General features: G+C 34.4%; 1 long non-coding RNA gene across 3 annotated transcripts in view; it reads right to left on the reverse strand.

Moving 5' to 3' along the window:
* The window catches only part of LOC113060821 (uncharacterized), a 36,083-nt gene that overhangs the window by 11,347 nt on the left and 2,586 nt on the right, over positions 1–22,150 (reverse strand). Inside the window, exon 4 of one of the 3 annotated variants that reach the window (XR_003278300.1) lies at positions 1,978–2,175. The exons of the other annotated variants lie outside the window; for them this stretch is intronic. This is a non-coding gene — a long non-coding RNA (uncharacterized LOC113060821). Of the gene's footprint in view, positions 1–1,977; positions 2,176–22,150 lie in introns of those variants that run through there. 3 annotated transcript variants of the gene reach the window in all.

The following is a 22,150-nucleotide window of genomic DNA, read 5'->3' on the forward strand; positions in this document are numbered from 1 at the left end:
TTTGATTTATGGGTTTTTAAAAAGATTTAACAATTGGTCAAAGAAAAACCCATAATGATCAACCAGTAGTCTAAATGTTAGAGGCACATGGTGGTTAGAATTAGTATTTCTTACTGATACAAGTACTGAATAAAGATATAAAATAGCATCAGCATCGATCACACCATAAACCTAAAAAGCTTTCAAGGAAGGAAGGCAGCTCACTGTTTTGAGACACAGCCAATCTGAGACCTCAAAATCAGGCCGAATGACACACACACAAGGCCATGCACGGGACATGATGTTCTCTCAAGCATAAAAATGAGGAATCACATTTAATTTAAATCATTCAATATAAAATGTAGTCTCTTCACTGGCAACAAATGCTGTCATGCTTTTATCCAGGTGAACAACGCTGCATGATTTGAAAGCTAAATGCAACATTACTTGACCTCAAGCTTGACCTACTTATAATGCACTGCAAGAAAACCAGGTTAATGCGGTGTGTCTGACAAAAAGAATGAGGCTGAAAGAGCAGATACAGAGCAGTGTCTCAGTGAATGGCAGGCAATGTCACTCAGATATAAGGCTTATTAAAAACCGCACGACTGCTATATAATTAGATTAAGTAATTCCACTTCTTCAAAAAGATTTATATAAGGAAGGTCAAAGGAGTGGAATAGGAAGGGACTGCCACTACAGTAAAATATTTATAGACCCAAAGACCCCATAATGTTAGAAGCTAGAATTGATCTGTGACACTTTTAGAGAAACATTATCTATAATTATCATGTTCATTCAAATAGTTCATGCTGGCCGTACTGACCACTTAATGACCACTGGTAGCTCATGATGTCACTGCTGATGTTATGTTCTGCAACCAATCAAGACCCTCCTACGCGAGCAATGGTGCGTGTTCAAAAGGCTTGAATAGAAGATAGTTCAGTCTCTCAAGGTCAAGCAAGCTGTGTGTATATAATCACTCAGGCAAGAACCAAAAGGCATTTGAGGACACATCCTGTTGCAATTTGTGTATTTGTAGAAACACGATGGATGATTTAAGTAAAACCTTAAGTTCACAAAGTGTTGCATTTGGACGCTTAAGCCACACTTTAAGTCTAAGAAGTGTTAATAATAATTATTTAAAAGATATATAGTATAAGCACATTAAACAAAACAGTTCACAAAGATAGAAGTTTGTTAAGAAAACTAATTGGACGATTATTGGTTGCCAAATGTTACTGGAATGTGTCTAAAATGATACAGTAAAAATATTTTGATCATTTAACTAGAGGTTCCTTTATCATATACAGTGAAAAAATTTTGAGTAATTTTATTGTTTTTGCAAATAAAAACTGAACAACCATATAATTTACATTGAAAATGAGTACACACAGTATCATTATATTATTGATAGAAAATAACAATTACACAAATCAGTTGTTTACAGTTTAATATAATACACATTTACACAATGTTTAATAACATTAGATTTGTGGAATTAATTTCTGGTTGCCAAATGTTAGTGGAGCATGTCTGTCTAACATGACATCTGATAACATTTGATTTTTATATTTCTAATCAGTTATACATTAGGGTGTTTTAGGTTAAATTTTATTTTATTTGGCTAATGCTTATTGCATGTTTAGGTGTCACATTTGTTGGTGTTTTGTCTTTTAGTGTATTCCAGTAATACCGGAAATGTTCACTGTTATTGGTTTGCAGTGAATTTCTGGTAACCGCAGCTGCCATATTTGTTTACTTTTTAACTGTAACTTAAACCAGATATTTACAGTGGGTTCATATGAAGATACACGAGGTTATTCTCTTAGGATACCTGTGTGAACCTGAGAAGCTGATATTGCCTCCAAAAAATAATGCAGTTTTAACCTGTCATGATAATAATGATGAGGCTTGTTAATGACACTGTATGCATTCTAGGTCAGACAATGTGATGGTTTCTCTCTCAAGAATGAAAAAATAAATAGAAATGTGCCTTTTTCCTTCTCTTTCTCACCATTGGGAGACAGAACAAAATGTTGCTCCTGTAGTGTGACCATCTGTGGGCACAGCAGCGTGGATTGTGCCTCTGACTCCAAACACACACTTAGTGAGGCGGAATGGACGGTGTGTTTCACTCTCACAGGGACATCTCACACACCAGGGAGTCCAGGTGGACTCATCAGTCTCCCACTGCTACATAGGACAGACATGTAGAGGGGGAGTGGGGAGGAACAAGGTCGAAAGTGATGGAGATGAATAAAAGGGAGAGAAAAGGGAAAGGGAAAGTGTGTTTGATGCTTTCAGCCAAAAATCAGGTTACAGCATCAAATGTGCTAAAGCCCAGAGGACAAACGGTACACCTAAAGATGTCCAAAACATTCACTCCACATGCAACTTTAAAGGGATATTTCATCAAAAAAAAAGGAGAATTGTGTTATCAATTTTTCATCTTGTTGATTTAAACCTTTTCTCTCTTCCGTGGAACATAAAAGATGAATCTAACAAATATCCTGGCTGTTTTTCCCCAATTAATAAAAGTGAATAGGTAATGGAGATGTCAAGATCCAAAATGACAAAAACTGGCATAGAATTTTAATTAAAGTAACTTCTAAAAACTATATGATAATCTTATGTGAGGGATAAACTAAAACTGCTGTCATTTTTCATAAATAATTTGATTTGACAGCAACAGAGGGGAAGGTTTTCAGTACAAAAGGACTGATGTTTCAATCTTTTCTTTACAAAAATCTATAAAATTACTTAATTCAGAAAATGTTGCCTAAGTCATGTGGACTCCTTTTTGCATGCTTTTATAGGGATTTTATTATCATTTTGGAGCTTGAACGCTCAAGTCCCCATTCACTTTCATTATATGGAAAATGTTCCTGAAGTTTTCATTTTGTGTTGCACAGAAGACGCAAACTCATACAGGTTTATAATGACATGAATTTTCATATACCAATCATATGTATTTGTTTTTTTATATTTTTATGGAGCTTTTTTAGATATTTTGCAGCTTGATCGCTCCAGTTGCCATTCACTTCCATTATATGGAAAATATTCTTCAGATGTTTTTCGTTTGTGTCCCACAGAAGAAATGAAGTCATGCAAATTTGGAATGACATGAGGTTGAGTAAATTACAATTTAAACTTTTAGGTAAAAATATAAAAAATATTTACATAGTACTGAATTCATTATCCTGGCATTTTTGTCAACGGGTCAACACAAGCGAGTTTACGAAAACGCTTCCCAGAATGCTGTGTCGGCACTGATGTTATCAGAGTGCAATGCCAATTTCAACTCCTTATTTCTGACTTGCCCCTAAAACTGCTGCAATTTCTCTCTTATCCAACAACATCTCGCTCCCATTCCCTGGAAAGGATTATTGCTGAAACTGGACCCTGATTCTTTTGGAAGCCACAGAATAGTACTTTCAGGTTGCATTAGCTCAAACTGAATAAACCATACACTGTAAAGTCATTAAGACTTAACAGCTCTATAGATAGTAAGCTAGTGGATGTCTGCCTTTTATCTTTAAGCACAGAGTTGTACCTTGATGACTGGTTTACAGCTTTTCAACACATTTGCAATGGGAGGAAACTGGAGATAAATGCAGAAAGGCATGTGAGAGGGATCTACAGATCTCTGCGTGTGCTTAAGTTGAGCGTAGTTGTGACGTTTGCTCTCTAGGCATCTCTAAAGTTGGACGAGCATTACATCATCTTTCCACTACCAGATGATATTTCTGCCACCGTTTTCATTTTTACTAAATCTAGAGTTCACTGTAACACTGTACATCCCACCTTTTAAAAACAACTGTTAATTTATTTCCATGGCCGTTAATTATTAAAAAAATTTTAATAACATAATATATGTACATATTGATTAAATGAAGTTAATCACACATCTATGGTGGATTATTTCCACTATAAAAATAAAGGTAATTTGAGTTTCTCTCTCTCTCTCTCTCTCTATATATATATATTTTTTTTGCAGTGGAAATAAAGGTAATTGTGACTTTTAGACACTTGCAACTGCAAGTTAAAACACTGCAAAAAAAGTTTCAGTTTAAATCTCGCAATTCTGCTTTCTTCTCAGAATTGTGTGGAAAAAAGTCTATTATATTAAAAAAGTTCCATTACTACATGAAATCAAACTTCCACACATATCATTACCTGATGTAAAACCTTCCCAAATAAAGATTCAAAAGACACTGCATGAAAGAAGAATAACACATCCTTAAAATAGGCCTTGCAAAGGCTTTTATAAATTACTGAAATAATTAATTTGATGTCTATGAATTAGCTATGAATCAATAAAATAGGATGCATTATTTAAAAATAAAAAAAAACATCATATTTGGTGAGAAATGTCACCAAATGAAGATACAAAGACATTAGAGATAAAATCATTAAACAGACTACATACTACAAGTGGTTTTAGAATTCAATTATTTCCATATCATTGAGCACTCAGCATAATTGAACTAAATTAACGAGTTAAATTGACAGCCATGAATAATTCATAAAAGAATTGAGTGTGTGATGAACCACGGACATGTGCACGCACGCACACACACACACACACACACACACACACACACACACACACACACACACACACACACACACACTCACACCACTACTCTCTTCTTTCTGTGGCTCTCAGCTGCCAGACTGAGAAACCCTAAACTGAAAGTTGCCCCCTCTAACTGCTTCCCTCTTCTTCCAAATGTCATATGTGAGACATTCTGCTCTCAGGGACAAAGACAGGCATTCATTTTCCAAGTGGGACTTAGCAACATCCAAACTTAGCTCTGACTCGCATAGAAAGGGGGCATGAGGGGGTTCTACCATGCAATGACAGCGCAGAAGGGAGATCCCCCCAGCCTTTGTGCTAACAGTAAAAACAGGTGTACAATGAATGTATGAAAATATCTCTCTTTTTTTGCCTCTGTGCTCCTTGGAGGTTGGAATATTGCACTGTGTTCATGCCACCCAGAAGACTGGAATTTCAGGCATCACATCATCACGGATTGCACCCAAACAGCTACTTTATCATGAATGAATGATGATTAACTCCTTTTCTTTCTGTCATTATTTACAGAAAAACGTTGCTTTCTTGTGTGGAACACAAAATAATAAAGAAAATAAATATCAGTATTGTATTTGTGGCGAGTGGGGCGGGGCCGAGAGGCGTGGGAACGAGGAGTGAGGCCAGGTGTAGTGATTGGAGATGAGCTGCACCTGCGCCCCACCGCCGGTATCGAGTCCCACGTAGGAGATGGAAGGATATAAAACTGGAGCGACTATAGTGAAGGACGAGAGAGGACCAGGCCTGGGCCATTTTATGTTTTGCTTTTTATTTATGCTGTTTTGTGTTTATTTTGAATATTAAAATGATGTTTGATTGTGCGCCGGTTCCCGCCTCCTTCTTCCCGATGATTATGGAGCTTTTAATATTATTACAGTATTATTTTAATTTTAAGTTATAGAGTCAAATTTATTTTATGTGGTGCCTCAAATGCCATTTTATCCATCGAAGGGCTTAATTTGTATTTAATGTTTTTTGGGGTTTTTGAATGCAATCATTTGTATCAATAAGGGCTTAATTTTACTTTAAAATGGCTTCATTATTTTTCCTCCCATAAATTATACTTTTACAACAAACAATAATAATAATTGTATTATAAATATTCACTTGTATTTTTGTTTTTAATTATTTTTGTATAAAAATAATTTAAAAACAAGCAATAATTGTGTTATTATTAAAACTATAATACAAATAATAATAATAATAATAATAATAATAATAATTTACAAATGAAGTCCATTAAATGATTAGTGTTTAGATTTAGAAATTATTTTTATTATGTGAAAAATCATACAAAAAACTGATACAAATGAACCCATTTTAAAGCATTTGAGGTACTACATACCCCCACAACAAAAAAATAAAATAAAATGCTGACGGATATGAGTTACTACACTTACAGTGAAGTCTATGTGGCAACAATTAAACATTAAAATATTTCTATTCTATTTCTATTCTAAATAATGTTTCACCAAATCTGCAAAGCAACATATAGAAATAAGTCTTAGACACACTGTGAGCAATGCTCAACAATAAACATTATATAAAAACAATATATTAGTTGTACCTGGAAAGGGACATGGTTTAGGTTTCACACACAGCAAATTATAAAGCTGTAGCTGACTTTTAGTTACACAGTGACATGTCATTAGAGCAATCATGTATTTAACTTAGAATATCTCTTTAATGAATGCGCTTTCAGCTTGTTAAACAATCCTAATGTAGTAAAATGGCTCTGAACTCAGTTTTTACAGTGAAAAACAGGGAAAGAAGAAACAAGATTTGGCTCTACATCTACAGTTCTTTGAAGATACAACTCATTAGAGCCCAGTGTTTACATTCATATATTACATGTACCTAGTAGACTTCAGCTAAATGAATGTGTGTTTGGACCACAACATAGCCGCTCTGATGTTATCGGTCCAGCTCTCTAATGACTGAGCATAATGATGGGTGGCAGACGGAAAACTTTTTTCTTCTCCTTTTTGCTATCATCCGGATACCCATGTTTCATATATACAGAGATAGCAGAAGTGTGTGGCTTTATGAAGATATATATATGGACAGTAAAATGATAAATGTGTGTTGACAGGAACCTGATTACGGAACACGGGTTGGAAAAGGAAAAAAAAAAAAAACAACATTCATCCATGTGTACTTGCAATATGAGGACACAGAACAGATCCAATGATAGGTTTGCCCTGTATAACATGACCTGACATTTCCATCATGTTAAGTGCAATAACTTTGTTACTGGAGCTGGTGAGTGAGATGGGAATGATGAAATCGCCTCACTATTTAAATGCAGGCTACCCTGTTGCATAGGAAATCATCTTCTGAAATAATATCCACAGACCTGACTGCATCAATCAAGTAGGTTTCAGACCGTTTTGTGGCTTGTGAGTACATGATGACACTGACTAAATGAGGAGTTCAAGGGAACAACGGAGGCACACGGGGCAGTTGCAGATTCGTGGACCCTGCTGAGTGAAGGCAATGATACTCTGCTCTACTAAGAGTCATGCGATTAACCCAGAGCTGTGACTCTGTACAGAACAGAGGTGACATGGGAAGTAGGTCTAATTTGATGTCATTAACTAAAGGGCACACAGACCAGCGGAAGAAGAGCAGGCCAGGTACATCAATCAGTGAAAACATGACAGTTCAAGTCAAAATCTAATCAAAACATTTATATTTTAAAAAATGATATATAATTATTAGTTTTTCCAATGCATTTGATTAAGTTTATTATGTTTTATTAAATCCCTTATGCTCACCAAGGCTACATTTATTTGATCAAAAAAAAAAAATTGTGAAATATTAGTTTCAAATAATAGTTTTCTAATTAAGTAGATTTTAAAATGGAATTTATTCCTGTGATGCAAAGCTAAGTTTTTCAGCAGTCATTACTCCAGTGTCATATGATCCTTTAGAATTGTTTTATTATTTTTTTATGCTGATTTGGAATACGTATTATGATTGTCAACATTGGCAACAGTTGTGCTGCTTAATATTTTTGCAGAAACCATGATTCTTTAATAATATCGTAAAAATCTTTGGTAACATTATTAATGCCTTCACTGTTACTTTTGATCAATTTAATGCAAAGGAAAAAAAAAAATTATATTTTGAATGGTATTGGGATTGTTTTAGCAAACCCAAATAATGACCATTTCTTATAACTAACTCATTTTACAATCAAATTGCTGATGGATATAATAAAGTCACATAATGGAAGTAAAACAGGTTGCAAGCAATTCAGCAATTTTACTACGTATGCCGAGTAAGGGACACTAAATTTACTTTATATTCAAATCCTAGCAGTACAGAGCCCATCTACGTGCACTTGCATGCATTCTGCTCAATAACACACATTCATATTAAACGATCCCTCACTTAAATATGACCATCAACGTGTCCAGTGCCTGGGGTGCAAGACTGCACCAATACGGCAGTGTCTCAGGTGGTGAAATGAAGGAGACATCATGTGTCTATTTACACATTAGTCAGACAGGAGGCCCCATTCAGATGCCCGTTTCTCTACTAATAAGGCTTAGTAGGGGACATGAGCTTATAGAAGTGCACACAATCAAATGGTAAAGGCCTAAGATGATAGGAGATCATTTATTTAGACAAATAAAAGTGAGAGTGAGGAGTGTGCAATATGAAAAAGTTTGTTCGTGGATGATAAAAAATACCGTTGTTCCATACTTTTTCATATTTTGTTACCTTAAATTTAAAAAGCTTTGTCTTTATTATAGGGATATTAGTTTGGCTGTAATCCTAAAACAGCTTGCAAAATAGAAAAACCAACATGACAAAGAATCATGATTAAATCATATTTATAAAAAAAGAAAAGTAATTGACATTTTTGCCATATCACCCACCCGAACAAACCAGTGTGTTTTCTAAACACATTAAATTCTAAAGTGGCAGTAAAAGCAATTACAATGGAGGAATTGTATTTGAAATAAATTGTGTGCTTTTGAATTGTATGTTCATTAAACAATCCTGAATGCATAATGACTTCCACAGAAATAATAAGCAGCAAGAACGTTTTAACATTAATAATAATAAAAAGCATTATTAATAATTGAGTACCAATGATAAATGATAATAAATAAGCACCAAATCAGCATATTAGAATGATTTCTGAAGGATCATGTGACACTGAAGACTGGAGTAATGATGCTGAAAATTCAGCTTTGCCATCACTGGAATAAATTACATTTTAAAATATATTACAATAGATATTTGTCCTTTTAAACCGTAATAAAATGACAAAAAAAATCTGTATTTAAATCAAATAAATGCAGTTTTGGCAATCATCAGAGCTTTAAAAAAAAAGCTTAATTATTAAAGCTATTGACTGGTAATGCAGCTCTATTTGTATTCTACTGCTTTTGCTAACAAAACATTCAATGCAAAAAGTCTTAGGTCTGTCATTTGTCCTTTTAGAGGTGAGCATGAGGACAGGAAGGCAGACTAGTGACTTTAAGGAAAACATGAGTCATGCTTGCAACATGATTTAATGCCACTAGGAAACTAAACTTGTCCTTGGAAGTATAAATGTTAGCGTAGGATCTTATACTGAGTAATGTAAACAACTCAAATGAGCCATTGTTTAAAAGCATGTATAACAGTATGTCCATTTGTGAGTGTATTACTTTGCGTGTTTGTCCATGCAAGGGCCTTTGGGTTTACATGCATATTACTAAGTGTGCTTGAGAGTGTGACTCTGTGTAACTAGAGCCGCTGGTGTATTAAAGAAATTGTTGAAGCCAACCTGTACTGAGCCAGAACAGACATTAAATATTCACAACACCACACACACACACACACACACACACAGCTAAAACATGCCAAGGCAGATGGTGTGACATTCGAAGTGCACAATCTAGCAGCCTATCAATAGGATACAGAGAACATTTTGTCAAGGGTGCGTGATGGGTAATAAACACTTTGCTCCCAGAGAGGGACTGGGGGACAGCGCCACCTTGTGGTGCTTTACCACACCATATGTTTGGGCATGTGCTTATTGATTGTTGACCTCTGATACACACGGACAGATGGACGCAGCGCCAGTCCAAAACAGAGCCTGGGGAGACGAGATAGGTTTGTACCTTGGCTTCAAAGACATCAAATGGATTTATATCATACAAGAAGACTGAGAATTTAAACTCTACTCGTCAACTCAAGCCACTGCTGTCTGCATCCAGCCAGGATCAGAGAAAGAGACGAGTATTGATTTTACCTTCAGTTAACAAATGGTTTTCCAAAGCTGACTAAATATAAGGTCTAGCGTGAAAAAGTAGGGGCGTTCTTTCGTGCAAAGCAGAAAATTGAGGGGCCTGGCTAGCAAAAACGCACACAAAATTGCCCGCTGTCATACACGGTTTGCCTCAGAGTGGCTTTCATTCATTTGATACATTGTTCACTCACTCATCTTCCAGTCTGAATTGGCCACGCTCTACAAACTCGGCAGAACAGAGCTCAGAGCAGACAAGCGTTACTCTCATTTGCAGGTACTTCTGAACACACACCTGGAAAAATGGGGCAAATAAATGAATTTAAAAATAAGTAATTTTATTATTCAATGAGTTTTTTAGTCAATGAATTAACTTGTGCATTAAAATACAAAATGAGCAAACTGAACCCTAAAGCAAAATATATACAAAATATTGAAATACAAAAGAAAATGTTAAAAATACATTGCACAAATATTTGAAAAACAAATTTAAATATAAAAGTCACAATCAAAACAAAGTTTAATCATGTAGAAAGATATTTTATAAAGTCATAACATTTTATAAAAATAAATAAGGATAAAGAAAACCACTAATTGACCAAAATATTTTTTTACTGATTTAATTTAATTTTTGCAGGATAATTACATAACATAAATGTGTGCGTGCAAACACAAAATAAGCTTTTCAATATCTTGCTTCATGTTCTCCTTCAAATAATGTGCAAACTAAAAGCTATAAAATCAGTGCATACATGTTAAATATTTGTGTGAAAAAACATTTTTAATACAACTTTAGAATATAAAATGCAGATAGCTTTCCACATTATAAAAATGCAATTTTAAAAAGGAAACACATTAAATTATAAAAAAAGGAAAAACAAAACTATAAATGAATTTATTAAATTTGCTATTAATCATTTTCTTTCTTTAACGGATTAATTTTGCAGGATAAAATAAATGCATACAAATTTCACTACAAAAAATATGTAAAATGTTATTCTACATCTTACACCGTGTCCCCCTCCAAATAATATGTAAACTGAAGACTATAAGATCAAAGTCTGTGCTAAACATTGTGTGGAATATATATTTTAAATAGCTTTCCACTTCATCAAAACCCAACTTTTAAGCAGCAGAAAAAGTCTAATTATCAGTAACTGTTAATGAAATATACTGTTGATCATTTTCTTTATCAAGTGAATGAATTGTTGCAGCCCTGTTTGAGCTTTCCTGATAGTGTGCAAGTGTGAGTGTATTCATGCCAAGCATCCCCCAGGTGAGATCCACCCTGCAGGATTGCTGCTGGCAGCAGAATTGGTGTAGTACTTAACCTGAAGGGACACTGTACTCTTATGAGAAATGCAATGAAAAACCCTTGTCATCCATAGAGCCTTTTTACCCAAATTGAATATCGCCTGCAGCCTTTTGAATGTGCGTGTATGTGTCTTTTGAGCAATGTAGGAGATGTGGGGAATGTGAAAGCACAAGTTGCATGTCACTACAAAGCACAAGATGATCTGACCGGTCTGGACCAGCTCTACGACTGGATTACATCATCGTCCAGGGAGCTGAGTGTGTGCAGTATCAGTGAGAAAATCCCATTTTGATTTGAAATGCTCCGTTGGATAATCCTTTGAGTCTGTGGGGAAGGGATGGCAGAACGGAGGTATAGCGAATGAGAGAGAAATTATCTGTGTGTCAGCGAGTGAAAAAAATCATCTCAGAATCCGTTCAGTTAGTGTGTTTACAAGCACAATCTTATATTAATAAAGCTTAATAAATCAGCAACATCAAATAGGATTCGCACACTTTTTGAACATTAAACATTTCCAGTCATTCGTGACTAATTAAATGATTTAAAAAAATGCTTTTTCAGTCAGGCATTCCCAGGATGACTCTAAATGAGAGTGTAAGGACCAGCTACTGTTAGCACTTCTCACCTTGGATGATCTTTCATGCTTTTATGAAGCATACAGGATGAGACATGATCCACAATGAGGGGGCTCACAGGGTTACACACTCACATTTGAGTCAAGGTTATGAAAGCACTCTCGTGGAGAAAAGGGCAACCTCTTGTCGCAAAGGAAAACAAAAGAAACAGAAGGATAAGATTGGCTAGAAGCAGCAATACGCTGAAGAGATTGTGTGATGTTTATATTTTCCACATCACTGATGTGTCTGAGAAGGACTGTGACTGAAATAGAGCCGTTCAGTCACAAAGCCAATTAGCAGACCTTCTCTGACAACTAATATAGAAAATAAGCTGTTTGTGGTTCATTTTAGGGTTTTAAACACAAATGCAAACTTTACAGTAATGTCATGTTGGTCTGAAATTATTTTACCTAAACTAACCTCATCTTGTTGACAAGTTACTAAGTAGCATTTTGTTAGCTATACAATGAGAAGTATAGACAATGACTGACAAACAAAGACTGAAACACAGTGGCCTATAAATACACAGTGTAACAAGATGCAAATGAGAAACAGGTGACACTAAATGAATTACCATGACAATAAATTAGGGTGACTATGGAAACAAAGACAACAAAGGAAACAGAAACTAAACACAGGAAGACAGAACACAGAAACAATACTTCAAAATAACAGTTAATAAAACACACGACTGGGGAATATGCAACACAAAGGCCAAGGAGTATGCATGATGTGATAAGGAAAATTCACACATTTCTGTTGTAGATGCGGATCTATATAAATTATTGAGAATTTGAATTTTGAGTAGCTGTATTGCTGTTGCAATACAGGATTAATACTAAGTCGCGCAGGATTCGTTTTTAGTATATACCTAAATTAATAGTTACTTCAGTTAATATTTCCGGTCTTTTTGGGCAGGAAAAACAATATATAGAAATCGTTAAGATGGTTGTGTATGTTGACACATGTAACCGACAAAACTTTTATAAAAATTATTATGTAAATATTAAATATTAAACATTAATATATAGCTGGAATTAGTCAAAGAAATCTATTCAAATATACAATAAGCATTACAATACCTCCGCTAGTGTATTCAATCTTGGTTGGAGTGACAATATAAGTCCTTGGAAATAAAGCTTTGAGTCTATATGCAGTCAGTGTTATTTCTCTGAGTCCAAAGGAATTAAGTGTTATATTTTGTTGAATTATTAATCAATATTTAAAATGATCTTAACTGCAATTACATGCTGTTAACAAAATCACTGTTGCATCATTTAGTTACTGTAAGAACAAAAATAGTATTATATTCTATAGCTACTACACCATAATCACATAAAAACAGTGAATAACTGTACAAAGTGAATTAAGGTACTGTATGTGTGCTTCCCTTACAAAGCATCTTTATTTAGATTTCAAAATGGGCAATTTGTAATACATATGTTGTTTTTCATCTGTCCACCGATGTTGGCTTCTGTAATGAATATGGACGTAACTTTTATATAAGCAGGGGAAATTTCCCATTTTAAACAAATAACCAATGGATGGTGACCTTAGATAATGTTTTCTCATTTAAATTGGGGATGTAAGGATTCACTCAACTCACGATTCGATTCATGATTTTGATTTCACAATTCGATTCATGAGATTTAAGACAACTTATAAATTAAATGTGTCCTATTATTGCTTGAAAAAAAAATGCTGCACGTTTCTTTGTGAAATTGAAATAGCAATAATATTATAATAATATACTAATATAGTACTTGCATATTGCTCTCTTGTTGGTTTTGATTCCTTCTATTTCCCTCATTTGTAAGTCACTTTGGATAAAAGCATCTGCTAAATGACAACATTTTAATATAATGTTAATGTAAATACCAAAACTAAATACAAATTTTTAAACAAGCCCCAAATCAAATAAATAACACAAATAAAATAAATCTCTTCATCTAAACAAAAAGGCTTTGTCTGTGCTCTTTCCATTTAAAATTTAAGGCAACAACTGCATTTTAATCATGATCCAAACAAAAATGCTGCAGTGCATACATGCAACATGAGCAGATTTTAAATCTAAATTATATTGTATATTATTTTGAAATGTGAAGCAAAGACAGAATGCTTTGACTTCAGTTTTGTGAAACTATAAATAAAAACGTTCTGCATGAAACAGAAACAGTAGATGAGCTGAACGAGACGCATATTCGCTCTTTGCCAGCAGGTGGCGTTTAAAGCGTTTCCCTGATTTCAGCTTTAAACAAAGCAGTGCTGCACCTATGAATTTTAATATGCATTATACAGAGAGGAGATGAAAAGAAAAAATACCATCTAAACTTTTCTAAAGACAGTAAGTTCCCCTCAGACATGCATTCATATAAACTCCTACCCCTAAATGAATCGCGATTTGTTTAGCATCTCAACCAATTTGAATTGTCACATATTTTAATAAATTTTCAACCAGCTCGCGGTTAATCGTTACATTCTTAATTATAATCCTATGATTTTTCGTTTAAATTAACAGAATGTGTGTAAATCACATTAAAAATTATCAATGGAACTCATGGCTCAAAATTCTCTTCCAGATTTTAGAATTATATAGAGAAGACATACAAAAAATAATTCAATTGCATCTCTCAGAGTCCACAATGGCACACAGATTCACAGTGCACTAGTGCAATGGAAAGCAGCAGGGTGGAAATGTGAGACCCTGGTGGCTCTAATCTAAGATTTTCCTGCACGCAACAGGCGTATTGTATTTTTAGGGCAGATGGGACACCTGTTAGCTGAGGACATTAAGGGTAAAAGATGCCCCCTAGAGGCTGAAACGTGATGAAAAGGAAATGGCACTTGAGAGAGAGGAGCAGAACGAGAGCGAGCGAGACCTGCTTCTGAGTTATTCAGTGCATGGAGTGTCCTTGATGCGGCTCAAACGACAGCCTAGTCATGAGAGTGCGTAATGTCCTCAAAGACACGTTGCTCGGCCATCAGAGAGCGGTGGCTATGGGACAGAGCCTTCAAATGCCAAATATAACACATCCCTCGAGGTGTGAATTGGAACGCTTTACATAAGAAAACATATCAATCAATTTCATTAAACATACTGAGAGTCTAGCGCAAAAACTGAAGTCAAAATGGGATCAAAATATTCAATTTCTTTAAATGTGGCTTAGCACACTTACACAAGTCCAAAATGATTGCAATGATTTAAACATCTGAACATGTGACGCATTTAAAATGGATTTCAATTGTCTTCCAAACTGGGGGAAAAAATAACCATCAAATGCTGCCAATGTAGTTAATTAATTTTGCAAGGCCTGACCTTTAAAAATAAAAAGAGGAATAGAAAAAAATGGGAGCCATGAAATGCAATTCAATTTCTGGCTTAATAGTTAAGTATATCCACTTGAATGCACTGACTACACACAAGTCCTGGTCGAATGAGAGTAGGTGTTTGAATGCACCTGCCGCAAATTTACATATTTCTCATTTCAATAATCCTAAGAGGCACTCATAGCAGAGATAATAGAAAACTGACAGGCAGGATCTCACAGTCATTCATTACAAATAAAACAAAGGTAGTCACATACCACAGAATAAGTGAATATATAACTTTAGGACACTTGTGGTAATGAGATAATAATTTTAATAATATATATATTTTTTACAGCATTTACAAAATGAAATACTGTTCTCGGAGTAAAAAAACAAAACAATTATGACATCTGTTTCCTGTAATTTACAATGTGACCATATATCTCAGTATGACCATATTTATTACAATGTTAATTTTTAATCAAAATGCAGAAATGGGAATGTAATAAAAACAGTAAAAATAACATCAAACTTAAAAAGTGAGGGGAAAAGATTATAGAAGTAAAGCACTGCACATAGCTCAAGTACTTCATGTCAAAATATATATTTTTTTTCAATAAAATAATACAAAGAATAAGACAAAAAATTAAGCAATAATAATAACTTATAACTTAATAATAATCAAATGAAAACAACAAGTTAAAGACTTCAAATATCTTAAAAGTATACATTTTGGGGGACTAAAGGAAGCATGAAGAGCTTATACATCTCCCGGTGGATGTCCCTGTGGTAAGACAGAAAAGCATCAAAAGAGGCCGTTCACACAGTGAGCTGGCAGATGTGAGAACTGGCAGCTTTGAGGTGGGTGGGAGTGAACAGTTCTGTCCTTGCGCCTCTCTCTCTCTCTCTCTCTGCATCGACCTCTTTCAATCTCGTTTAACTGCTGCTAAAACTCACAAGCCTGTATTGACAGAAGCCACTTCACCTGCTGCAAACAGGATGAAATAGCAGTGGCGTACAGCATCTGTGTACACAACGACAACTCTACATTTCTCTTCTCCTCCACATCAAAACAAATTGATTTACAATAAAGACCCACTGAGCGTTCGAAATAGCTCAGAGTTTTGAAGTCTTGCCATGTCACAACCTAACAAAAAGCTGCTGATGGGAAAATTTACTGAAGAGGCACAAACCAATTAATACAGAAGTAGGAATATGTATGTGTGGGGGTGTGAAGGAAAGCTTTTCTCTTCTCTAGCTAGAAATAAAATGTGATATTTCTTATTTCTAAAGGGCAATGAAACATTTCCTTAGATACAAAGAGTGCCTGGACCTGCATTAACCTTATTTAAATATATATCTCCCCTAAGAGTGCTGCATAGGCCATCTTAAATCCAGATCTCTGAGCCTCTCAGAGCTGTTAAAGTTAGTGATGTGGATTGAGGTGTGCCACTGCCACCGATTGCTCTCTGATCCAACTTTACTTCATCTGAGGAAACAAATCAGCACTCTGAAGACGGTTGCTGTTTTCTGCTTTAATCTACTGGGGTCTGTGTTCACATGAACACTGCAGCTGACCTATTTATCTGATATGACTTCTGCACAGACTGACACACAGGAAAATAAGCATGCACTATACTACTATCTCTGGTTAGTGCTTGATGCGATATCAGAACATCTAAGTGCATTTGTTCTCAGTTTCAAAGTCAACACAGATAAAAAGACTGTTCTCAAAGTTAACCTATATTTAGTCTCATGGAAATAATTTATATATAAATATAACTTATATTTATATGTATTTTGTAGATTTTGTAGTATTATGCTTACATACAGAATAATGTAGTTATATAATAAAAAATAAACTAATTTTAGTACTGCTGATATGTATATTATACTGAATATGTAAAATAAAAAGTATATAACATTTATGCAAATTATTGTATAAAGTATAAAGATTGTATTTAAAGAGATTATTTATTTATATATTTTTAATAAATATGTCAAAATCCTATCTATGATGTGTTGCAGATAATAAATAATTCAATTCAATAATTCAAAATTAAAAAAGGTTCTTTAAATAAATAAGTGTTAATCATGTTGATATGTATATTCAACTTCACTGATTATTAAAAATACTAAATATATAAAGCATGACCTATCTGAACAAATGTAGGGTTTTAAACAATAATCAAAATGTTTCTTTTGCTAAAGATTTTTACAATTTACACTGAAAGAATAATATTACATTTGACACGTTGGCGATGATAAAAGGGTGGCAAAGAAAAAAGTCTTTAAAAGTAACATTTGATTTAATTGCAACCAGCAGTGCAGTAAGTTTGCAATGAACCATGTGAAAAATAAATAAATAAATAGCTCAAAAAAAAAAAAAAAAAAATATATAGCAGCACATTTTCCAAATGAGAGGTATGGAAGGAGGCGGGCCTGCACTCCACATGAGATGAGATGAGAGTGCCAGTGCGTTCACATCCCTGTCTCAGCACACTCTCCTTGTCTGCAGTTATGGTCGCTATGGAAACCGTTCCCAAGGCTCTGCAATGTCCCCGAATGGAAAGAGAACAGTAGGGAGGGACAGAAATAAAGTCTTCTGCACATCACCAAGACAGAACTCAGAAAGCAGAGGAAAAAGGTAGAAGGTCACAAAAACACACATCGTGGGATTTATTTTGCCTTATTTGACAAATGACAGCTGCTTTTATGTAGCACAGTTGGCAAGGACACTCAGCAGATCAGTTCAGGGCTGCCATACGTCAGTTAAGAAGAACATTCTGCATGCCAAACTAAACTTCAGATGTAGAATTAATATTAAGTAGGACCTCAGGAATGAGTAATCAGCTGAGAGATCTGAACCGTCACACTCACTGAGGCCTGACTGACGCACGCTGGCTGCAGTTTGCTGGAGCTGTGTGTGTGCTGTGGGCCGGAGCCGCGCACTGGGTAATTACATAGAGGTTAACGAGGCTGACTTCTCTAACGAGATATGAATCACACCGCATACAGAGACTCGGAGGGCTGCGTTAGGGCTATTTATACTTGATTTTCCCTTCGACATGAGCATTAACCGAACACTGCCAGTTTGTCCATTCTAAGGTCGCGATCTTGAAAACTCTGACATTTCTCCTAATTTTCAGTCATGGCGCATTTAGAGCACAAATGAAAAAGCTATTTATTATTGACATTTACATTTATAATTTATTTATTTAGCAGACCCTTTGATGCAAAAAAAACTTGAGGAATGCTGCAATGCAACCGATTCATCCCAAGGAAACAGAACCACAGAATTGCTGCATGATGCAATACAAAGATGCACATTTTAAATAAATAATAAACATGCGTAAAAAAGTGTGTGTGTGTGTGTGTGTGTATATCCATGTATATCTATACATGATCACTTTGAATAGAAATGGCTCTGTTTAAAAGAATAGTTCAACACCTAACACCGAAAATGTACTCTCAGGTCATCCAAGATTTCTCAGGTCAAGAACAGATTTCTTTCAAGATTTATTTGGAACAATAAAAAGCCTCGGATTAGTATGCTGACTTTGATGAAGCCTGAACCTATGGGAGGTTTAGGTGTACCTAACTTTCAATATTATTTTTGGGCAGCCCAAATTAGGAATTTGATTTCTTGGTCTAAAGAAAGACATGAATCCATGTGGGTCCAGATGGAATCTAACCCATTTGAACCACTGCCCCTTGTCTCTTTGTTATTTATAAAACATTATGAAAAGATAAAAAAATATGAATAACTATTTCACTGTATTTAACACTCTTCAAACTTGGAAAGATTGTAGAAAGAAAATTGGTATTGTCTCTTGTACTTCTATATATTCTCCAATCTTTTTAAATCCGGATCTTAACACCTTAATTACTTCAGGCAACATATCTCAATGGTTAAATTCTGGTATATTATATTTTAAAGATTTTTTGAGTGATAAAATGCAGGTAAAATCATTTATTGACTTAAGAGCAGAATACGATATCTCTAATAAACAATTTTTTAAATATCTACAAATCCAAAAAATTAACTCTCTGATTAAGGGGGATAAAATACGGCTTTTTTTGTCAGAACTGGAGGATATTTTTTTTTTTCGTAGATACAATAAAAGGAATGATTTCTAAATGTTATCATATCTTGACAAAAGAATCCCAATCTTCTTTCCGATCTTTAAAAATAATATGGGAAAGAGATTTAAGTAGAACTTTTGAAGATGATGTATGGGTAAATATTTGTAATAGAATTCATTTTCCATTCACAAGTATCAAGATTAAGGAGGCTAATTTTAAGTTTATCCACAAAACCTATTTAACACCTTTAAAAATGCATAAAATATCAAATGATATTCCAGCTGTGTGTCAGAGATGTAAAAATATGGATGGGACATTTTTACACGTTTTGGGATTGCAGTCTTTTAAAAGGCTATTGGAGATCAATTCATTCTTTCACTCAGTTAGTTTTGGATAAACAATTTGACCTGAGTAACAGTTTATATTTGTTAAATGATATTGATAACTTACAGTTAGATCAGAAAAAATGCAGGTTATTTATTTTGATATCTTATTTTGCAAAAAAAATACATACTTTTATATTGGAAGAATGTTTCCCCTCCATCTCTTAAGACTTTTTTTGACCAATTGTCTTCATTCTTGCCATTAGAAAAATTTACTTTGGAGAAATATAACCGTGGCCATCTCTTTAATGAATTTTGGTGCCCTTTACTTTTGGGTATTGGAAAATGATATGACCTTGTAGATCAAGTTCTGTATACTTACTGTTCAATTATTTATTTTTTTTAAAAAACATTTTATGTGTTTTTTTTTTTTGTTTGTTTTCTTTTTCTTTTCTTTTTTTTTTTATTTTTTTTATGTTGTTGTTATATCCCTATGTGGGTGGTGGGTGGAAAAATGTTTAAAGGAAAGTCGTATACAGAAAATGTGTTAACCTTAAAATCAGGGAATTTTCTTCTTTTTTTTCTCTGTATGTTATATAAATGATTTTCTTTTGAAAAATAAATAATTAAATAAGAACAGATTTGGAGAAATGTAGCATTACATCACTTGTTCAGCAATGGATCCTCTGCAGTGAATGGGTACCGTCAGAATGAGAGTCCAAACAGCTGATAAAAACATCACAATAATCCACACGTAAATCGCCCGAGTTCAGTTAATAAATTGATTCGATTAGGATTTAATTGTTATATAGTGAAGTAAACGTAGGTGTCCTGTATACGGGATGGGATGACAGTTAACAGGTTAATCATAAATATGAGAAAGCAACTAATGATGCAAATACAAAAAGCCTCACACTAAACTCCACCAAAGCTCAAAATAAAACAAGCCTCATCCTCACTCCATGACATCTCCCTCCTTGCACAGGAGCAAATACAGAATAGCAAACAAAATGTGTCATGACTCTTCCATTTGCTGAAGTACAGAGACGGATCAAAGATCCAAGTCATGGATGCATTACTGAGAGTCATCTGGTCTGAACTGATCAACAGCCAGCTACTGTCTGTCTCTCAACAAAGTGCTGTTTTTAGACCTTCTACGACAGCATCGGTCTCATTCTGCCTGGCGGAAAATCCTGCGAGTGTGCGACGGGATGTTTCTGGGAAGACTTGGGTGGGTTTTGTTTTGTTTCTAAGAAGGGAACAGTAGAGTGTGCATGCAAGAATATGTGCTGGAGACAGGTGAGCAGCAGTGGAAGACAAATGTGCCAGTGTTTGAATCACATTAGTGTGTTTATAGGGTGTTAGACTCAAGTGCGAATTCTCACTCTGATCAGCAATGTTGATGAATATTTGTATGACGAATGTCTTGGTTTTCACACAGAATTACATAACAGCACTCAAAGGAGGTACATGCAGTCATTGACTTGAAATAAAACATGAGCATCAACCCAAGGTGGGCAAATGTCAAAGCGGAGGACACACCTACTCTAAACAAACACTGATGTAACACCACTCTTTATTATTAAATTAACATGAATTTTTTTAATGTATTTATTTTATTGATTTGATTTATTTTTGTTTTATTTCATTTACTTTTAAAAATTTATTTTTAATATTAATGTGAATTATTTTTTGGAATACATTTATAGAATTAAACCAACAATGAGACTTACCCATTTAGAGACAAATCTTATAAAAAAAAAATAAAAAAATTATATTGAGGGTATGCAGACACCTCCTTTTTTCTATGTAGATAAAAATATACAGCTCATAAATTGAGATGGATCAAAATATCCAAAAAATATTTTGTTTCAATAACTTTGTTCAAACCAGTAACAAAATATGCATCACAAACTGCTGCTTCTTTGGATCAAATTAAACTAAAAACTGTTTGTCAGGCAGGTCTGTAGACACACTCGCACAGTGAGGTCCTCTCATCTTATTTTTTGTTTGGCGTCTCTACACAGAGATCTCTAAAGGAAACTGTTCAAACACAAGCAGCAGCAGCAGGCTGTGGTACCACATATCTGATTTTATCAACTGAGCAATGTCTTTTGCTGAACAGTAGGACCATGTCTGTGCTCTTTCAACTCTCTAAAGGGTTTTATGCGATCGGATGACATGCACATTCCAGGTTTGGGCCAGGTTACACTACACAAAGACTAATCATCGAGAGTGATGTCCTCAAAAACATTCGTTTTGTACATTCTTTAGGTTTTATAGCTATGGAATTGATACATGTGAAAGGAATAGTTCACTCAAAAATGAAAAGTCTTGTGTCATTACAAATCCTAAAATACAAAAGGCACTATAAAATAGTCCATATGACATTTGCACTATATAAGAAGTTTTTTAAAGTCACACAACAGCTTTGTGCGAGACACAGACTGATATTTTAGTCATTATTCACTGACTACAGGTACACTAAATGTTCAATAGATTGGCGTCGGTAAGATTTTGGAAAGAGATTTCATATGCTCATTATGGTTGCATTTATTTGATCAAAAATACAGTAATATTGTTAATTGTAATTACAGCCTAGAAAAACAGTTTTCTATTTTATGTTTTTAAATAGAATTTATAATTCTAAAGTATAAAATATATAAATTTCAACAA

The sequence above is a fragment of the Carassius auratus genome, chromosome 4 (genome assembly GCF_003368295.1).
Source record: "Carassius auratus strain Wakin chromosome 4, ASM336829v1, whole genome shotgun sequence".
Lineage (NCBI taxonomy): Eukaryota > Metazoa > Chordata > Actinopteri > Cypriniformes > Cyprinidae > Carassius > Carassius auratus.